This window comes from Perissodus microlepis, chromosome 3 (genome assembly GCF_051167445.1).
Source record: "Perissodus microlepis isolate ML-2025 ecotype Zambia chromosome 3, ASM5116744v1, whole genome shotgun sequence".
NCBI lineage: Eukaryota > Metazoa > Chordata > Actinopteri > Cichliformes > Cichlidae > Perissodus > Perissodus microlepis.
Window position 1 is genome coordinate 9317718 of NC_140463.1, and position 16551 is coordinate 9334268.

The following is a 16551-nucleotide window of genomic DNA, read 5'->3' on the forward strand; positions in this document are numbered from 1 at the left end:
TGTTATAAGTGGTGTCAGAAGTGTGTCACTCATGCCACAGTGAGAAGATGATGACAAGAGGTGGAAGAAAGCCAGGCCAAGAGGAGCAGCCTGATGAAGGAGTTGGAGCTTCATCTGAGCTAGAGGCCATGGCAGCAACAAGCCCTGAGGACAAATTGGAGGAGTTGACAGGGTTGGTGAAATCTCTTATGCGGTCTCAAGCAGCCAGAGACCAAAAGTGGGAGAAGGATTTGTCACGTCAGGAGCAAAGGTGGAAAGGCATGCAGCATCAATTTCAGCAAATCCAGCTACAAGTTAACGCTGTAATTGATAAGCCTGATCCACCAGAGGCGCCAGCGCCCCCTACAACATCTGAAGAACAAGAACTTGGATTCAATGGTGAAGACATTCCAGTGGCCAGTGGGTCCAGGTCTTTAATTGAACCAAAACTTTTTCCTCTGTCAACAGAAGATGACATTGAACATTTTCTGACTATGTTTGAAAGAATGGCAAACGTGTGTCGATGGCCCAGAGATGAGTGGGCTATTCGTCTGGTTCCCCTGTTGACAGGTAAAGCCCGCACAGCCTACATTCTTATGGATTTAACAGACTCTGAGAATTATGATAAGGTGAAAGAGGCAATTCTGGCAAAATATGAGATCACTGCTGACACCTACAGACGCCGCTTCAGATCTCTGAAAGTTGAACCAGGTGAGACGCCACGTGAACTTTATGTAAGATTGAAAGACCTGTTTTCAAGATGGATTAAACCTGAAAAATCAACTGTAGAAGAAATATCTGAGCAGATAATTCTGGAGCAGTTTTTGAGAATGGTTAACCCAGAGCTGGAGATCTGGATACGTGAGCATGACCCGAAGACTGCAAAGGAAGCAGCTAGCCTCGCAGAGGTTTTCACTTCAGCCAGAAAAGGAAGCAAGAGCACCTACTTCAGCCGCGAGCCCCACTACGCCCAACCACGTAAGTCCATTGGGGGTGAACAGGGTTCTGGTCAAGTTCAGGCTAGAAATCTTTCTAGTTCTAGGCAGCTCCCTTCTCATAGACCTCACAATGTGAAGAAATCCTTTAATTCTTCAGTTCAGGATATTAAATGTTATCACTGTCATAACTTTGGCCATACACAACAATTTTGCCCTGTCCTTAAGTCAAAACCATCTCTTTTGTGTGCAGTTCCAAGACCAGCCACAGAGCTGGTAGGAAAGGCAGCTTGTACTGTCCCTGTTTTAATTAATGGGCGTAAAGAGGAAGCTTTGCTTGACTCTGGGTGCTTCCAAACTCTTGTACATTCTAGCATAATTTCAGGAGAAAAGCTAAGTGGGGTTGGGGCTACAATAAGTTGTGTGCATGGAGACGAACACAGGTACCCCACTGCTGAGGTTTACCTGACAGTGGGAGGTCAAACCTACTTGTTAGTGGTAGCTGTGGTTCCCAGTTTGCCATATTCAGTGATACTTGGTAATGACATCCCCACTCTTTTTGATCTAATACATCAGTCAGATTATGACCCTGAAGTGAGTGCTGAGAAAGACATTCAAGGCTTAGATGATGAATCTGGAAGCTCACTTCCTCTAGATATGACAGGTGAACCATTTAAACCCTGTCATGTAGTCACAAGAGCACAAAGTGCAAAGGAAATGATGCAAGAACTACCCTTTTTTGAGGAGTCTCTTGAAACGGAGCCAGGGAAGATTAGGAAGTCTAGGGCTCAGAAAAGAAGAGAAAAGTTCAAAGGCTCAGGGGAAAAAGGTACAGCATTGTTCCCTAAGCCAAATAACCAACTTGAGTGTGATGTTCCCTCAGATTTAGGTGCACTCCAAAGAAGCGACCCTACTCTAAAACCCTGGTTTGAGAAGGTAACAGAGGTAGAGGGGGCTAGTCGAGGTCAGGTAAGCTGTCTTGCAGACACTGTTTACTTGATTAAAGGAGGCATCTTGTACCAGAGAAAGGGGAAGTGCGAAGCTGTAGCACTCCCACAACAGTTCAGAAACAAAGTTATGGATTTGGGTCATTCAATTCCATGGGCAGGTCATATGGCTTTTCACAAAACACTGAATAGGATCAGCAGCCGTTTTGTTTGGCCAGGGATGTATGTCCAGGTTTCTGAGTTTTGCCGTTCCTGTGAAAAATGTCAGTTGATCTCAGGCAAAGGAGTAGCGCGAGCCCAGTTGCAACCACTGCCAATTATTGAAACACCATTTGAGAGGCTAGGCATGGATATTGTGGGCCCTTTAGAGAGGAGCTCCACAGGTCATCGCTACATATTAGTCATATGTGACTATGCAACACGGTTTCCTGAGGCCTTCCCACTCAGATCAATTAAAGCTCGTCACATTGCTAATTGTCTTCTGCAGCTTTTCTCTAGGGTAGGCATACCAAGAGAAATTCTGACGGATTGTGGAACGAACTTTCTATCCAAGTTGTTGCAGCAGGTTTATAAGCTTTTAGGGATAAAGGGACTTAAGACCACCCCGTATCACCCCCAAACGGACGGGCTAGTGGAGAGATACAACCAGACTCTCAAAAGTATGCTGCGCAAGTTTGTCTCCGACACAGGTGCTGACTGGGATCAATGGCTGCCATACCTTCTGTTTGCCTACCGGGAGGTCCCGCAGGTTTCCACTGGCTTCTCGCCTTTTGAACTTTTATACGGTCGCCAAGTGAGAGGCCCCCTGGATCTGCTTAAGGACTGCTGGGAGGAATCCAAAGCAGAGGGCGAAAACATCGCAGCCTACGTCATCACCATGAGAGAGAGGTTGGAGAAAATGGCATCATTGATGCAAGACAACATGAAAGCTGCACAAAAACATCAAAAGACTTGGTATGATCAGAAGGCCAGGGATAGGGTCTTCCTTCCAGGTCAGAAAGTACTGTTATTGCTTCCTACCAGCGATAACAAGTTGCTGACAAAATGGCATGGACCATACGAGATCGTCAGACAAGTGAGTAAAGTCACTTATGAGCTGAATATGCCAGAAAGAGTTAAAAAATATCAGACATTTCACGTGAACTTGTTGAAGGAATTCCACAGCCGACAAGAGCCGGTCTATCAGTTACTGGTGCGTTCAGTTAAGGATGAGGAGGTGACTGAGAAGTTCTTTCCAACTAACATTCAAGTTTGTGCTTCAGTTGACCTTTCTCATTTGTCTCCTACTGAGCAGGCTGATATAAAACCACTCATGGACCCACAGCTCTTTCGAGAAACACCAGGCTTCACATCACTGGTTCAGCACAAGATACGGGTGAAGGAGGATGCACCCGTTCGACAAAAGAGCTACAGAATTCCAGAACGGTTGGTGCCAGTGCTGCAGAAAGAAATAAAATTGATGTTGGACCTGGGAATCATTGAGGTGTCAAGTAGTGAGTGGTGCAGCCCGATTGTTTTGGTACCAAAGAAAGATGACACCCTGAGATTCTGTATTGATTTCAGATATTTGAATGCAGTATCCAAGTTTGATCCCTACCCAATGCCCAGGGTGGATGACCTGCTGGAGAGAGTTGGATCAGCAAGGTACATTACAACACTCGATCTGTGTAAAGGATACTGGCAAGTGGCTTTGGCACCAGAAGTGAAAGAGCTGACAGCTTTCAAAACTCCTTTTGGTATGTACCAATTTAAAGTCATGCCATTTGGGCTTCAAGGTGCACCAGCGACATTCCAACGATTAATGGACCATGTACTGAGAGATGTGTCAGCATTCTCTGCAGCATATCTGGATGACGTGGTGGTGTACAGCCAGTCCTGGGAAGAGCATGTCATTCACCTACAGAAGGTGCTACACTCCATCAGAATGGCTGGACTGACTATCAATCCCAAGAAGTGCTCCATAGCCAAGAGAGAAGTGGAGTACTTGGGCTTCGTGGTTGGCTCTGGGAAGATAAAGCCGCAGGTTGGAAAGATTGAAGCAATTCAGTCCTTCCCAGTTCCGACAACAAAAAGGAAGGTGAGAGGTTTTCTGGGTCTAGTAGGTTGGTACAGGAAATTCATACCTTCTTTTGCAGAGCGATCCACTGTACTGAATGACCTCACAAAAGGCTCAGCCCCCAACAAAGTGCGTTGGACAGGAGACTGTAAGCAAGCATTCAGAGACCTCAAGGAAGCAGTTTGCACACATCCAGTTCTACACAGTCCAGACTTCAACAAGCCATTCATCTTGCAAACTGATGCTTCAGGAGTTGGCCTTGGAGCTGTCCTTCAGCAAGAGGTGGATGGTGAAAGAAGGCCTGTGGTGTTTCTGAGTCGGAAACTACTCGACAGGGAGACAAGGTATTCGACGGTGGAGAAAGAGTGCTTGGCCATGAAATGGGCTATTGAGGCCTTGAGGTATTATCTTCTGGGACGTCACTTCACTCTGGAGACTGATCATCGTGCCCTCCAGTGGTTAAACCGCATGAGGGATGCGAATGCCCGCATTGCAGGATGGTACCTGTCTCTGCAGCCTTATGACTTTACGGTCCAGTATAGGCCGGGGAAGTCAAATGTGGTTGCTGACTGTTTATCTAGGATGACAGAGGACTGAAGCACTTCGTGCTTAAAGACAGGGAGGAGGAAATGTAAGGAAGAGGACTCCCTTACTGCATTTATTTATATTATATTATCTGTATAGCACCTTAGAGCACACCTTTCACTTTATTAAAAGCACTTTATCAAGCACTTTATTTAGCATTGCACTTTAAGCATGGATTTGCACACACAAGAAGTTTAAATATTTATTGACTATTTATTGGGAATTTTAAAATCAGTTGGTAGCCTTATTTCAGATCTGGCACAGCTGCTCCTCATCAAGGAATGTGGTGGTTTTCTGTCAGGAGAGAAGAATGGTGATTGAGATTGTGATTAAGGTTTACCAGTAAGGAAAACTAATGCAAATGTGTGTGTGAAATCTAGGGATAAAAGTGGTGCAAATAAGTGTTTGTAAGATAATGATTACTCACCTTTCTTGCCTGTGTCCTCTTCAAGGTGTTTGGGCAAATGTTTCCCCGGGGGTCCAGACACCATTTAAAGGTTCCGGGAGAGACCATTGGTAAAGAGAGTGTGGTGAATCTTGTTGTGCTTGGGTTTCTGGGTTTTTATAATATTGGGTTTGGTGTAACAGTAAAGTGTGAAATATTTATTAATATGTAAATGTGAAAATGTATTTATGTATTTATTTATTCTAATTGATATATTGTATACTGTGGTGGAAGGTTGGGATTTAAGAATTTACCTGAGAGTGGAATAATGGTTTAGTCTGTGACAGCTGAACATATTTAAGGCTGCCAGTTGTCATTAGAGGGTGGGTTTTTGTGCTGTGAAGAAGCTTGACAAGTTGTTGTAAGGAGAGCTGTATAGCAAATAAATACTTTGTTCCACTACACTTGCTTTGGTCCATCTCACTGTGTTTCCAGCCGCTAAGGGCCGCCTTGTTACAGGCTGCTACAACACTGGGATGACCTGGTTCATCATAAGTTAACCTTAGAGGAGCCCTCTTTAACCTCTGAGGTCTGGTCTTAATGTCAAAGTCAGGATTAGTCTCAGAGTTAAGTTCAGTGTCTTCTTCTTGCAAGAGAATGTCTTCAGTCAGTGTTTTGTCTTTGCCGGTCTCTTCGCGATTCTCGCCAGTCTCTGGTAGTTCGGTTTCGGTTGTCTCAATAGACTCAGAGTCATTTACACCGTCCACTTCAGGTTCCTCCACACATTCCCGTGTTACTCCCAGCTCAACTGTTTTTGGTTGCTCAGTCCAGTCGCTTAAGGACACATCCAAATCCAAACTGAATGGTTCCAGAGTGTCATCTTCCATGTTGTTTCTGAGGGGTTCAACAGCTAAATCATACCAAAGTCCATAGTCCTCATCCTCTGAGTCAATGTACTCTTTTCCAACTTGATCACTGAGTGTAACTCCTTCTCTTTCAGAGTCCTTATCTGCCATCTTCTGTGATAGGGTCTTTTCCTTTTCAGGCTCGTCTGTGCACTCTTTCTGTTTTCTCCGTCGCAGAACCCTCCTTGTAGGTGTAAGATCCGTATGGGATTCAGGATCTAGACATATCCTCTTCCCAAGAGGCAGTAAGTGATTTCGATGGAGGATCTTGATTGGTCCATCTCCATCTTCAGGTTTCAACCGGAACACTGGTAGGTTCGGCACCTTGCTTTCCACAACATATGGTTTTGACGCCCAGCGATCGGCCAGTTTATGCTTCCCTTGTAAGCCGAGGTTTTGTAGCAAGACTCTGTCTCCAGGTAACAACTGTGCGAACCTGATTCTTTTGTCATACCGCTGCTTATTGTTCTCATTTTGCTTGGCAGCGACGGACTCGGCTAGTTCATAGGCAGCCTTTAGCTCCTTCCTCATGTCAGAAACGTACTTGAGGTAAGTTTTCTGTTGTGTGCCATCACTGGAAACCTCAAAACATAAATCCACAGGTAACCTGGCTTCACGCCCAAACATAAGAAAATAGGGAGAGAATCCTGTAGCTTCATTAGGAGTGCAATTATAAGCATGAACCAAATGAACAATGTGCTGACTCCATTTTGTCTTTTTGTTCGGTTCCAGAGTCCCTAACATATCCAACAACGTATTATTAAACCTCTCGGGTTGGGGGTCTCCTTGAGGATGATAGGGCGTCGTTCTTGATTTTTCAACTCCAAGTGAACTCAACACTTCATGGACAAGGCGACTTTCAAAATCTCTGCCCTGATCACTGTGCATCCTCCGCGGCAATCCATAATGAACAAAATACTTCTCCAACAACACTTTTGCAACCGTAGAGGCTCTCTGGTCTTTTGTTGGAAAAGCTTGAGCATAGCGAGTGTAGTGATCAGTAATGACCAGAACATTTTCTGTGCTGCTCGAATCAGGCTCAATGGACAGAAAGTCCATACAAACGAGGTCAAATGGTCCATCACTTTGCAAATGCGACAAAGGTGCAGCTCTCTTGGGTAGAGTCTTTCTTTTTATGCACCTCTCACAAGACTTGCAATACTCCTCAATCTCTGACTTCATCCGAGGCCAGTAGAACCGGTTTTTTACCAAGCCGTATGTCTTGTCGAGGCCCAAATGACCCGAGTCATCGTGCAGTGATTTCAGCACGGGGGTTCTGTACTTTTCTGGTAGTACCAACTGAGAACAGCATGATTTGCCTGGAGGGGTTACAATGCGATACATCACTCCTTTCTGCATCTTTAACCTGTCCCACTCTCTCAACAGCAAAGAGCAAGTTGGATGCTTGGTCTTGTCAACTTGGTTGCTATTTCCATTACTCAGAGCTGACCACACTTGTCCTATGCCAGGATCTCCCCGCTGAGCGGTTGACAACTCAGCAAGACTCACAAAGGGCATATTTTTAACACTCAAAGAGGCCAGATTGCAATAAGCTTGTGGGATAGCTTGTGGAGAACTGCCAAAAGAGTCAATGGCTCTTCCAGAGCGTGGATTTCTGTGCTTTATCGCCACAGACATTTGACACAGGGCCCTCACGCCTGCTGCAGGAATGTCGCTCCACTCTCTCTTGTTTATTGAACTCGAATGTGGGCGGCGAGAGAGAGTGTCGGCATCAATGTTTTGGGCTCCCGATCTGTACTTGAGGCTAAAGTCATATGTAGACAGGGCAGCAAGCCAACGGTGACCCGTCGCGTCTAGCTTGGCAGACGTTAGCACATATGTCAGAGGGTTGTTGTCTGTCCTCACCTCAAACTTGGTCCGTACAGATAGTCATGCAGTCTGTCCACTACCGCCCACTTCAGCGCCAAAAATTCCAATTTATGGGCTGGGTAATTCTTTTCTGAAGGAGTCAAACTCCGACTGACGAAAGCCACAGGTCTCAATCCTTCACCTTGATCCTGGTACAGCACTCCTCCTAGCCCTTCCCGGCTAGCGTCTACATGTAGCACATAAGGTAGCTGAGGATTCGCGAAAGCCAACACAGGAGCTTGGGTAAGTCGTCTCTTCAGCTCCCCGAAGGCTGCTTCACATTTTTCACTCCATCGACCACCAAAAGGCTCTGAGGGGTTAAGGTAAGTGCTATCCGGCTTTTCCTTTGCTTTCTTCTTTGCAGCTGGGGGGTAACCAGACAACAGTTGGTTCAATGGGTGAACTACCTTGGAGTAATCCTTCACGAAACGCCGGTAGTACCCACAGAATCCAAGAAATGACCGTAATGCAGTCACAGTGTTGGGTCTCGGCCACGTGGTTACAGCTTCAGTCTTCTTTGGATCGGTAGACACCCCATCTTGAGATATGATGTGTCCAACATAAGTTACCGATGGCTGACAAAACTGGCATTTATCCAGCGACAACTTCAGTCCTTCGTCCTTTAAACGGTCAAGCACCTTCAGCAACCTGATCTCATACTCCTCAAGCGTTGCTCCAAACACAATGAGATCATCGAGATAAACCAATACCTCAAGCAAGTTCATGTCTCCAACAGTCTGTTCCATTACCCGCTGAAACGTAGCGGGAGCCCCTGTCACTCCCTGTGGCATTCTTTCAAATTGGAAGAATCCAGCCGGGCAAATGAAAGCTGTCTTGTCCTTGTCGGAGTCTGCCATGGGCACTTGATAATATCCACTCCGAAGATCAAGCACACTAAACCACTTGCTTCCACTGAGACAGGCCAAAGCATCTTCAATTCTTGGCACCGTGTATTGGTCTGGGATAGTGCGGCGGTTTAGAGTCCGGAAATCCACACACATCCTTATTTTCCCATTCTTCTTCCTCACGACCACAATGGGTGAGGCATAAGGACTGCGTGACTCTGTAACAACACCAGCATTTTTTAGCTGCGATAGATGCTGTCTCAATGCTTCCACGTCTGCAGGCGGCAGCCGACGAGACCTCTCACGAAATGGTTTGTCCTCTGTGGCTTTGATAGTGTGCTGGGTGCTTTTACTGCATCCTACATCAAACTCATGCAGAGAGAAAACTTCACTCCGTTCCATCAATTTTGTCACCAATCTTTCCTTCCACTCCTTAGGAACGGGTGAGTCTCCAAAGTTGAAAGAAAAGGAGCTCAACTTCCCAGGTGACTCGGCTTCAGACTCTTCCCTTCCAGGTGGAGATGACACAACGTCGACTGGAAACAGATGAGCTATTGGCGTCCCTCTGGTCAAGGTAATTTCCCGTGCTGACACGTTTCTGACCAGAACAGTAATTCTTTTGGCCGTCACACCAGTGGAGGTCTGCAACTCTGGTCTCACCAGGAGTCCATCGGGAAACCGTGACTCATTCTCAGGGTCATCAGGTGAGTCTACAAGGATTGTCTGAGTGCTCAGCACTCCATGAAACTTTGGTGCCCCAGCCACTTGGGCGACTCCCCCAGGCTGTATGGTGACAGGTTTGGCTTGAGTGAACCACACGGTTCCTCTCTGGTTATTGTCAGTATCAGGTGGTAGCACTGAGATCTCATTGAAAACTTTTCTGAAGACGGGGTGAATATGCATGGATCTCACAAAGTTTTCTCCTCCCTTTTCCCTGCAGTGGCTAAGCAATCGCCTCACGGTGGGTGTGTTGGTGCCAACAAGCAGGGAAACTTCACCTCTCACAACTGGGTCGGGACATACCAACACAAGTGCATCAATGGTCTCACTCACGCCTACATCTGCTTCCAAAAACTCCAGCCTAAGTGACAAATAGCCATCGTAAGGGTACTCGGCGGAGCTGAGACCCCATATCGCCAAAGTGTCGATAGACGTCAATGGCAGGTGTGTCAAATATCTGTCGTAGAAGGATCTGTACAGCAGGGTTACTTGAGAACCAGAATCAAGTATGGCTTTAGAGTAAATGTCTTCAATCTGTACCGACACTACAGAGCTAGGGCCCACCAAGCCTGCAGGTACAGTGTCGTTCACTTTTCCATCTAAGTTGTTGCACTTGGCGGAATGTTTCACAACCACCGGGATGCCAGACCGTTCCTCTACTGGATCCCGCGGTAGTTTCCCGATTCCTTTGTCAGTTTAATGAGGCGCTTATTGACTTTGAGTAGGTTTTCTTCACCTTCACATTCTCTCTTAAAATGTCCATCCTCCCCACATCTATAGCAAAATATTCGAGGTTTATCCTCTTGATAGCCAGACCTTTGTGGGGTAACATTTCTTGTATAAGGTGTCTTGGCAGGGATCCCTAGTGGTGGAATCTGGGTGTCTGGATGTGATGCGACTGTAGCAGCTTTAAGACTAAGCATCTCAGCTTTCATGACACTTATCTCTTTTTTCAGCTTTGCTACTTCAGAATCGACTTCTTGTTCATGTGCCGACTTAGAAACAGGAGTTACGGACTGTGACATTACTGAGTTCTTACTATCGTTTCCGCTCTGGAGCATATCCTCCTCCTCCCTTACTTCTTTTAGCAACTCACTGAAAGAAGGGGGTTCTCGCAGCTTGTGGGTCATACGAAGACGAAGTGCAATCATGTCTTGTTGCAGTGCTCCCCTCACAACCTGCTCCATCCGTAATCGATTCATGTCAGACAGTGCCACGCCTCCTTTTCTGAAAATACAGTGCAGCATTTTATCCAGCCTCAACAAGTAAGTAGACAACTTTTCGCCAACATTTTGGTATGTATGTCTAAGCTTCACCAGAAGATCAGACGCGCTCTCGGTTGTTCCAAAAGCTGTCTCCAAAACTTGCATGTAGTCATATGAAGTTGCAATGGACTGCTGCACTCTCAGGAATCTTACAATGTCAGCAGCTGGACCTTTCAGACTTTCCACTATCCGCTGTTTCTTTATGTTGTCGCTGCACTGCCACTCTTCTAGCAGATGTGTTGTCTGCTCTGCCCAGGCATCATACTCTTCCTCCCCACTGGGCGTAGGTTTCACACCAGAGAACATGCGCAGCTTACGATAGCTCTGGGAATCAACGGATGTGGTGTTACATTTATCCACTAAAGAACTGATGGCATGTATCAAAGCAGTGTTCACGTCAAGGGGTGAAGGCTGAAGTAAGCCACCAACGTCAGTAAGAGTTTTACCTTCAGTCTTCAGGAATGACATTAGCTTAGATTGAAATCCGTCATTATCTGCAGGAGCAGTGAGCACATGAGCTGGCCACGGACCCGCCTCCCCAGGAAGTCCAACAACACCAGGTAAGGTTTGATTTGTCAAGTCTGTTGAAGTCTTGATCAGTACCAACTGTGTCCTAGAAGCTACATCAAGACAACGGTCAACTATCTCGGATTTTCCAAATACTTTGACCTGACTCAAAGCCGATAGCAGAACTGCATCTGTGACATCAGGGTCCACATCACTCAAAACAACTGCATGTCCATAAGCTAACTGCTTCCTTTTGCACCAAGCTTCGATTTCAATGGCTTCCATTTTTCTTTTTAGCTCAACAGCAAGTGATCTCACAATAAATGTAGCCACACTTGACACTAAAAATAATTTCCTTAGCAATCTCAAAAAAATTAGTTCCCTCTCTTTGGTGAATAACGGAAAACCAGGTCAGTCATAACAAAAATTACAAGCATCCCGGACGAGCCCCCAAAAATGTAACACTTTTGCCACCGGCTCGTGTGATAAGACCCCCCTATAGGCCTTCAGGTGGAGTCTTAACCCTGGTTAAACATTCTGTGATAAAAGATACATCTCGAAAAATAAATATCAGTCTAGGGGGTCGTATGATTCTCGTGTCTAAATAGCCTGGTGGAGGCTAAAGGAAATGCACTTGCCCGATAAACACTTATGCATCTGAATATTTAAATGATAAAACACCATGCAATAACCCCAACACAAGATCTCAGGTTTAGAACATGTATTAAGCATTTGCAGGAAATTCACATTCAAACCCCTTTTCGTTTATGAAAAAGAACGAATACAGAAAATAAAATATAACCCCGGGGGATAGATTTTAGTCTCTCCTTTCTCAACCTGTTTAGTTTTAGTTTGTTTGGAGTGCACTCCTAGTCTATTTTTGTTGGCGCGCTTTAGTTGGAGCCCTTTGTAATAACGATACCTCCGTGTATCCGTGACGTCTCGGCCACATCCGATGAATCACTCGCTCGTTGCGGTAGCGACCGTCTCCACTCGCCGCAGCGAGCAACGAATCCCCGGTTCCCTCGGTAGTAGCGAATCGTCCTCCGTCAACGGCTCTCTCCCGAGACGACTCCCAAAACTCCTTCTGTCCGTTCAGGCGGAATCTCCTTCAGCAAGGACCGTGGCGTTAGCCTAGCTCCAACTAGCCAACGTAACCAACCTTGCCTCGTGTTCACCCGACACGGATGGACACAGAAAGTCCGGCTCAAACGCTCCGAATAATTACCGGGAAGTCCACAGTTGGGTGGTTTGTTGTTGCTGAACAACCTCAACCTTGGTGACATACGCAGTCCCGGAGTCTTTGCTCTGTCTGCGCCATTTTCATTACTCCTCTTCTTCTCTCTTGTTTTTTTTTCTCCCCTCCCGGAAGTAAAAAAAACTCAAGGTCATGAATTCGCATGACGTAGCGTAAGAAAATAATTTTTAAACCTCTTCTCTTCTTAAAGACATTCACATTCCATGACATTATGCTTTAACGTAACTGATTTTAAACACAACTATTTATGCATTTTAATACATTTATTTATATCAAGTATTTATACCAATTTTAGCCCCGTCATGAACTGTAATTTTCTCTTTAACTTATTCTCATGAAAACAAAATAAATACCACTGATATTTATCAGAGTATTACATATATATATGTATTTATATATATACATATATATATGTGTATGTATGTATATATATGGTGTATATAATTAGGTGTATATAATTACACCTTTATTTATATATATATATATATATATATATATATATAGGTGTAATTCCTTTTTTCACTACATGGTGGCAGCACATTTTTTCTGCTACTTGCACCTGTGCTGCGAGTCCGCCCTTCTCTGCTCATTTCTGCCATGGCGACTTTACAAAAAAAGAGAAAGGTTGATGGTGAGGGCCGCTGCTTTAAGGAGCAGTATTTTTTTTTACTGAAATTCGAGGCAATTGTGTTTGCCTGATTTGTAAAGAGACTGTTGCCTTGTTTAAGGATTTGAACATTAGGAGACACTACGAGACTAAACATGCTGCAACATATAACAAGCTAACAGGGAGTGAGCGCACTGAAAAAGTGAAGCAACTCCAAGCTGCTCTGGCTTCGCAACAGCGATTTTTCATGGCCTGTGAGACACATGAAAATATCACGAAAGTCAGCTACGAAGTGGCTATGTTAATAGCTAAACATGGCAAACCTTTCACTGAAGGTACGTTTGTCAAAGACTGTGTCATGAAAATGGTGGAGAACATTTGCCCCGAGAAGAAGCAAGAATTTCTCAATGCTTGCTTGGCACGCAACACTGTGGCACAGACAGCTGGGGGACAGAGGAATGGATTTATTCATTCCTCCCAGAAACAGCTTCTGTTTGTGAAGCTGTTTCTGGGATCATTACTGATGGTGCACCTGCCATGGCTGGTGAGCGAAGCGGATTGTCCACACTGATCTGCAATAAAGTCAGCGAAGAAGCAGGTAACGCTGTTAAACTTCACTGTATCACTCATCAGCAGGCTCTCTGTGCCAAACATCTCAAATTTGATGATGTTATGAAACCAGTAGCAAAGACAATCAACTGTATTCGCTCTAAAGCTCTGCACCACTGACAGTTTCAGCAGTTTCTGCATGACATCCAGACTGAATATGGTGATGTAATTTATTACAATGATGTGAGGTGGCTAAGATGGGGGTCTGCACTGGTTGGGGGCTTTCTCTCTCAGAGAGGAAATCAGACAGTTTTTAGATGAGAAGGGACAACCAGTGGAAGAACTGTCTGATCCTGTATGGCTGGCAAATCTGGCTTTTTTGGTTGACATTACGAAACATGTGAATGCGCTGAATGTTAATCTTCAAGGAAAAGACGCAGTGGTGAGCCAACTATACGCTCACATCAAGGCCTTTGGAACCAAACTGCAACACTTGTCCCTAACAGAGCCCTGTACCGCACACTTTCCAGCTTTGAAAGAGGATATTGACAGTTTCCCAGTGGACATTAATGTCCAAATGAAGAGGTACGCAACAGCTATCACGTCTCTTTCTGGAGAATTTAATAAACGGTTTCAGGAATTTCAGGACTTTGCAGCTATTGAAAAAGACATGCTGCTTTTCTCATCTCCCTTCTCCGTGGACCCTGATGATGCTCCTCCGCAGCTTCAGCTGGAGCTCATTGAGCTGCTGTGTGACGATGAGTGCCGCAGAAAACACCGGCAGTGTTCTCTTGTTGACTTTTATCGGCAGCTAGACAAAGACAGGTTTCCTGAAGTGCGATCTCTTGCTAAGAAAATCCCAAGCTTATTTGTTTCCACATATTTGTGTGAGCAAACATTCTCTGTCATGAACTTAAACAAGAACTGATTGAGATCAAGGATGAGTGACTCCCACTTGCGTGATATTTTACACATCTCAACCACTGCCCTCAAACCAGACCTGATTGTTTACTAAAATCTAGATCTCAGTATCACCCTCTCATTAGTCCAAGGATGCCCAAATTCTGTACTGGAGAGAAGCGATGCATGTTTTAGTTCTTTCTGGTTTAGCACAGTTGAATCAAATGAAGAGCAGCCCTCCAGGAGTGACATCCCTGCATTACTCATGTGTTCCTGAACAGTAAAAAGCATAAAGCACGCTAATGCAATCCACAAAAGGAAACGTATTTTGTTAAACTCTTAAGATTTGGTTTTAACTGTTGATGTTATGCTCTTAATTCATAGTTGAGTGTGTTGTGTACATATTGTGTAAATTTACAAATGTGTTTATTTCTTGCGGCAAGTGAACTTCCAGTTGTGCAATCGTCCAGTAGATGTGAAAAACTTTGGCTTCCTGAAAGGTCTTGTAAAAGCCAAGGGTAAAATTCACTTTAAAAAAAAACTTTATTGATAACAGAAAACTTTTCATTACTTATAACTCCTGTTTAAATGTTCATTAGGCAAAGATATTGCAAACTCATGGAAATTTAGGGTATTCTATACAGTTTGTTCAATGTTGTCTGACTCTCAGAGTTGTCTTTAGAGTTGTAAATGCTTACATGTGGTAAATTGTTGCAGGGAGTGGGGGCTGATCAGGCAGATTTTATTTACTGTAAGTACAAATGTAATATAAAATCATATACTGGATATCATATGTATACCATGTGATATCACATGTCTGATCCAAAGGTATTTCACATCAACATTTCTAGTCTCTGGAAGTATCCAGATGGCTGATGCTCTCTGACTCTGGTTAAGTTGGGTGTATTCATGCTAAAAGTTTCACCAAGACCTGCTTATAGAGGATCCTCTGATTTATGGAGTTTTCTCTAGTATATTTTTGCTCTTTACCTTACAGTGGCACCTTAAACTATTATGGCAACATACTGTTGTTGTGACAGCACTTCAAAATGACACTCAATTAAATAGAAGTGAATCGAATCATGTAAAGTATCCTATCATTATTTACAAAATCTTCTCATCACTGATTTTCAAAGGAAATGCTGATTTTCAGAAAGTGTTAGTAAAGGGCTCATAGTGTCTGTCAGAGAGCTGTGAGATACTCCTCGAACTACTCCATCTTGTCTGCAAGTGAAAATGAAACTACTGAGCTCATCTTCCATAGATAGACAGAAGTGTTTGCATATAATACCAAAGGAAACTCCTTTTGTCTTTTGCTTTTCTTTGAAGTGTGTTAAAACTCTCTCTTTTTTAAGTGTTGTCTAGGGAAAGGGAATGAGCTGCCTAGTGCATTAGAAACGTACTGCCATGGAAAATTTATACAATGCTGCTGTATTTGTGTCTAGATTAAAATAAATACTTTATTACCAACCAACCAAACTTTATTACCAAACATTTAAATGAGTTTTACCAAAAAAACACATGTGGTATATCTGTATAAAACAAAGGTAAAATGGATTCCAAATAAAAATCCTGTATCTGACCCTTGTTTTTGCTTGCTGTACAGAGAGTAAGCTCCTGTTGTGTGATTCCGCCTTCTGTGTCCTCCTCTTAACCATACTGAGTTCCTCACTGATTTGTTTGCTCACTGCTACTTTCACCCACACTACAGCAGTGACTTTTTTGACTACTGCGCAAGAATTTCCTGCCACAGAGAGGATGGTTCAGGTTCTAACAGTAAATTTTGCTTGCTCACCCAGTCACACTTTTACTGTGAAATAATTAAAAAAAATGTCCTGTATTTGTATAGCGCTTTACTAGTCCCTAAGGACCCCAAAGCACTTTACGCATTCAGTCATCCACACATTCACACATACAATCACACACTGGTGATGGCAAGCTGCATTGTAGCCACAGCCACCCTGGGGAGCACTGACACTTTCTCACATGACTGTTATTGCTAGTCCTGTGGTTGCAAATTTTGAAGCTAACATGATAACCTTATCCCACCAATGATGTGGAGGGCTAGCTTTTCAGATCCAATTAAAATCAAATCACTCAAAACAAGATCCTCTGGGAAACTTACCATCCTTTGTTCTTTCTTCGTCCATATTAAGTTTTTACCTACTAAGTATAGTTTCAACTTTACAAATGTCAGTATCATCTCAGTTGTTAATCATACTTGCACGCTGTTCCTTTT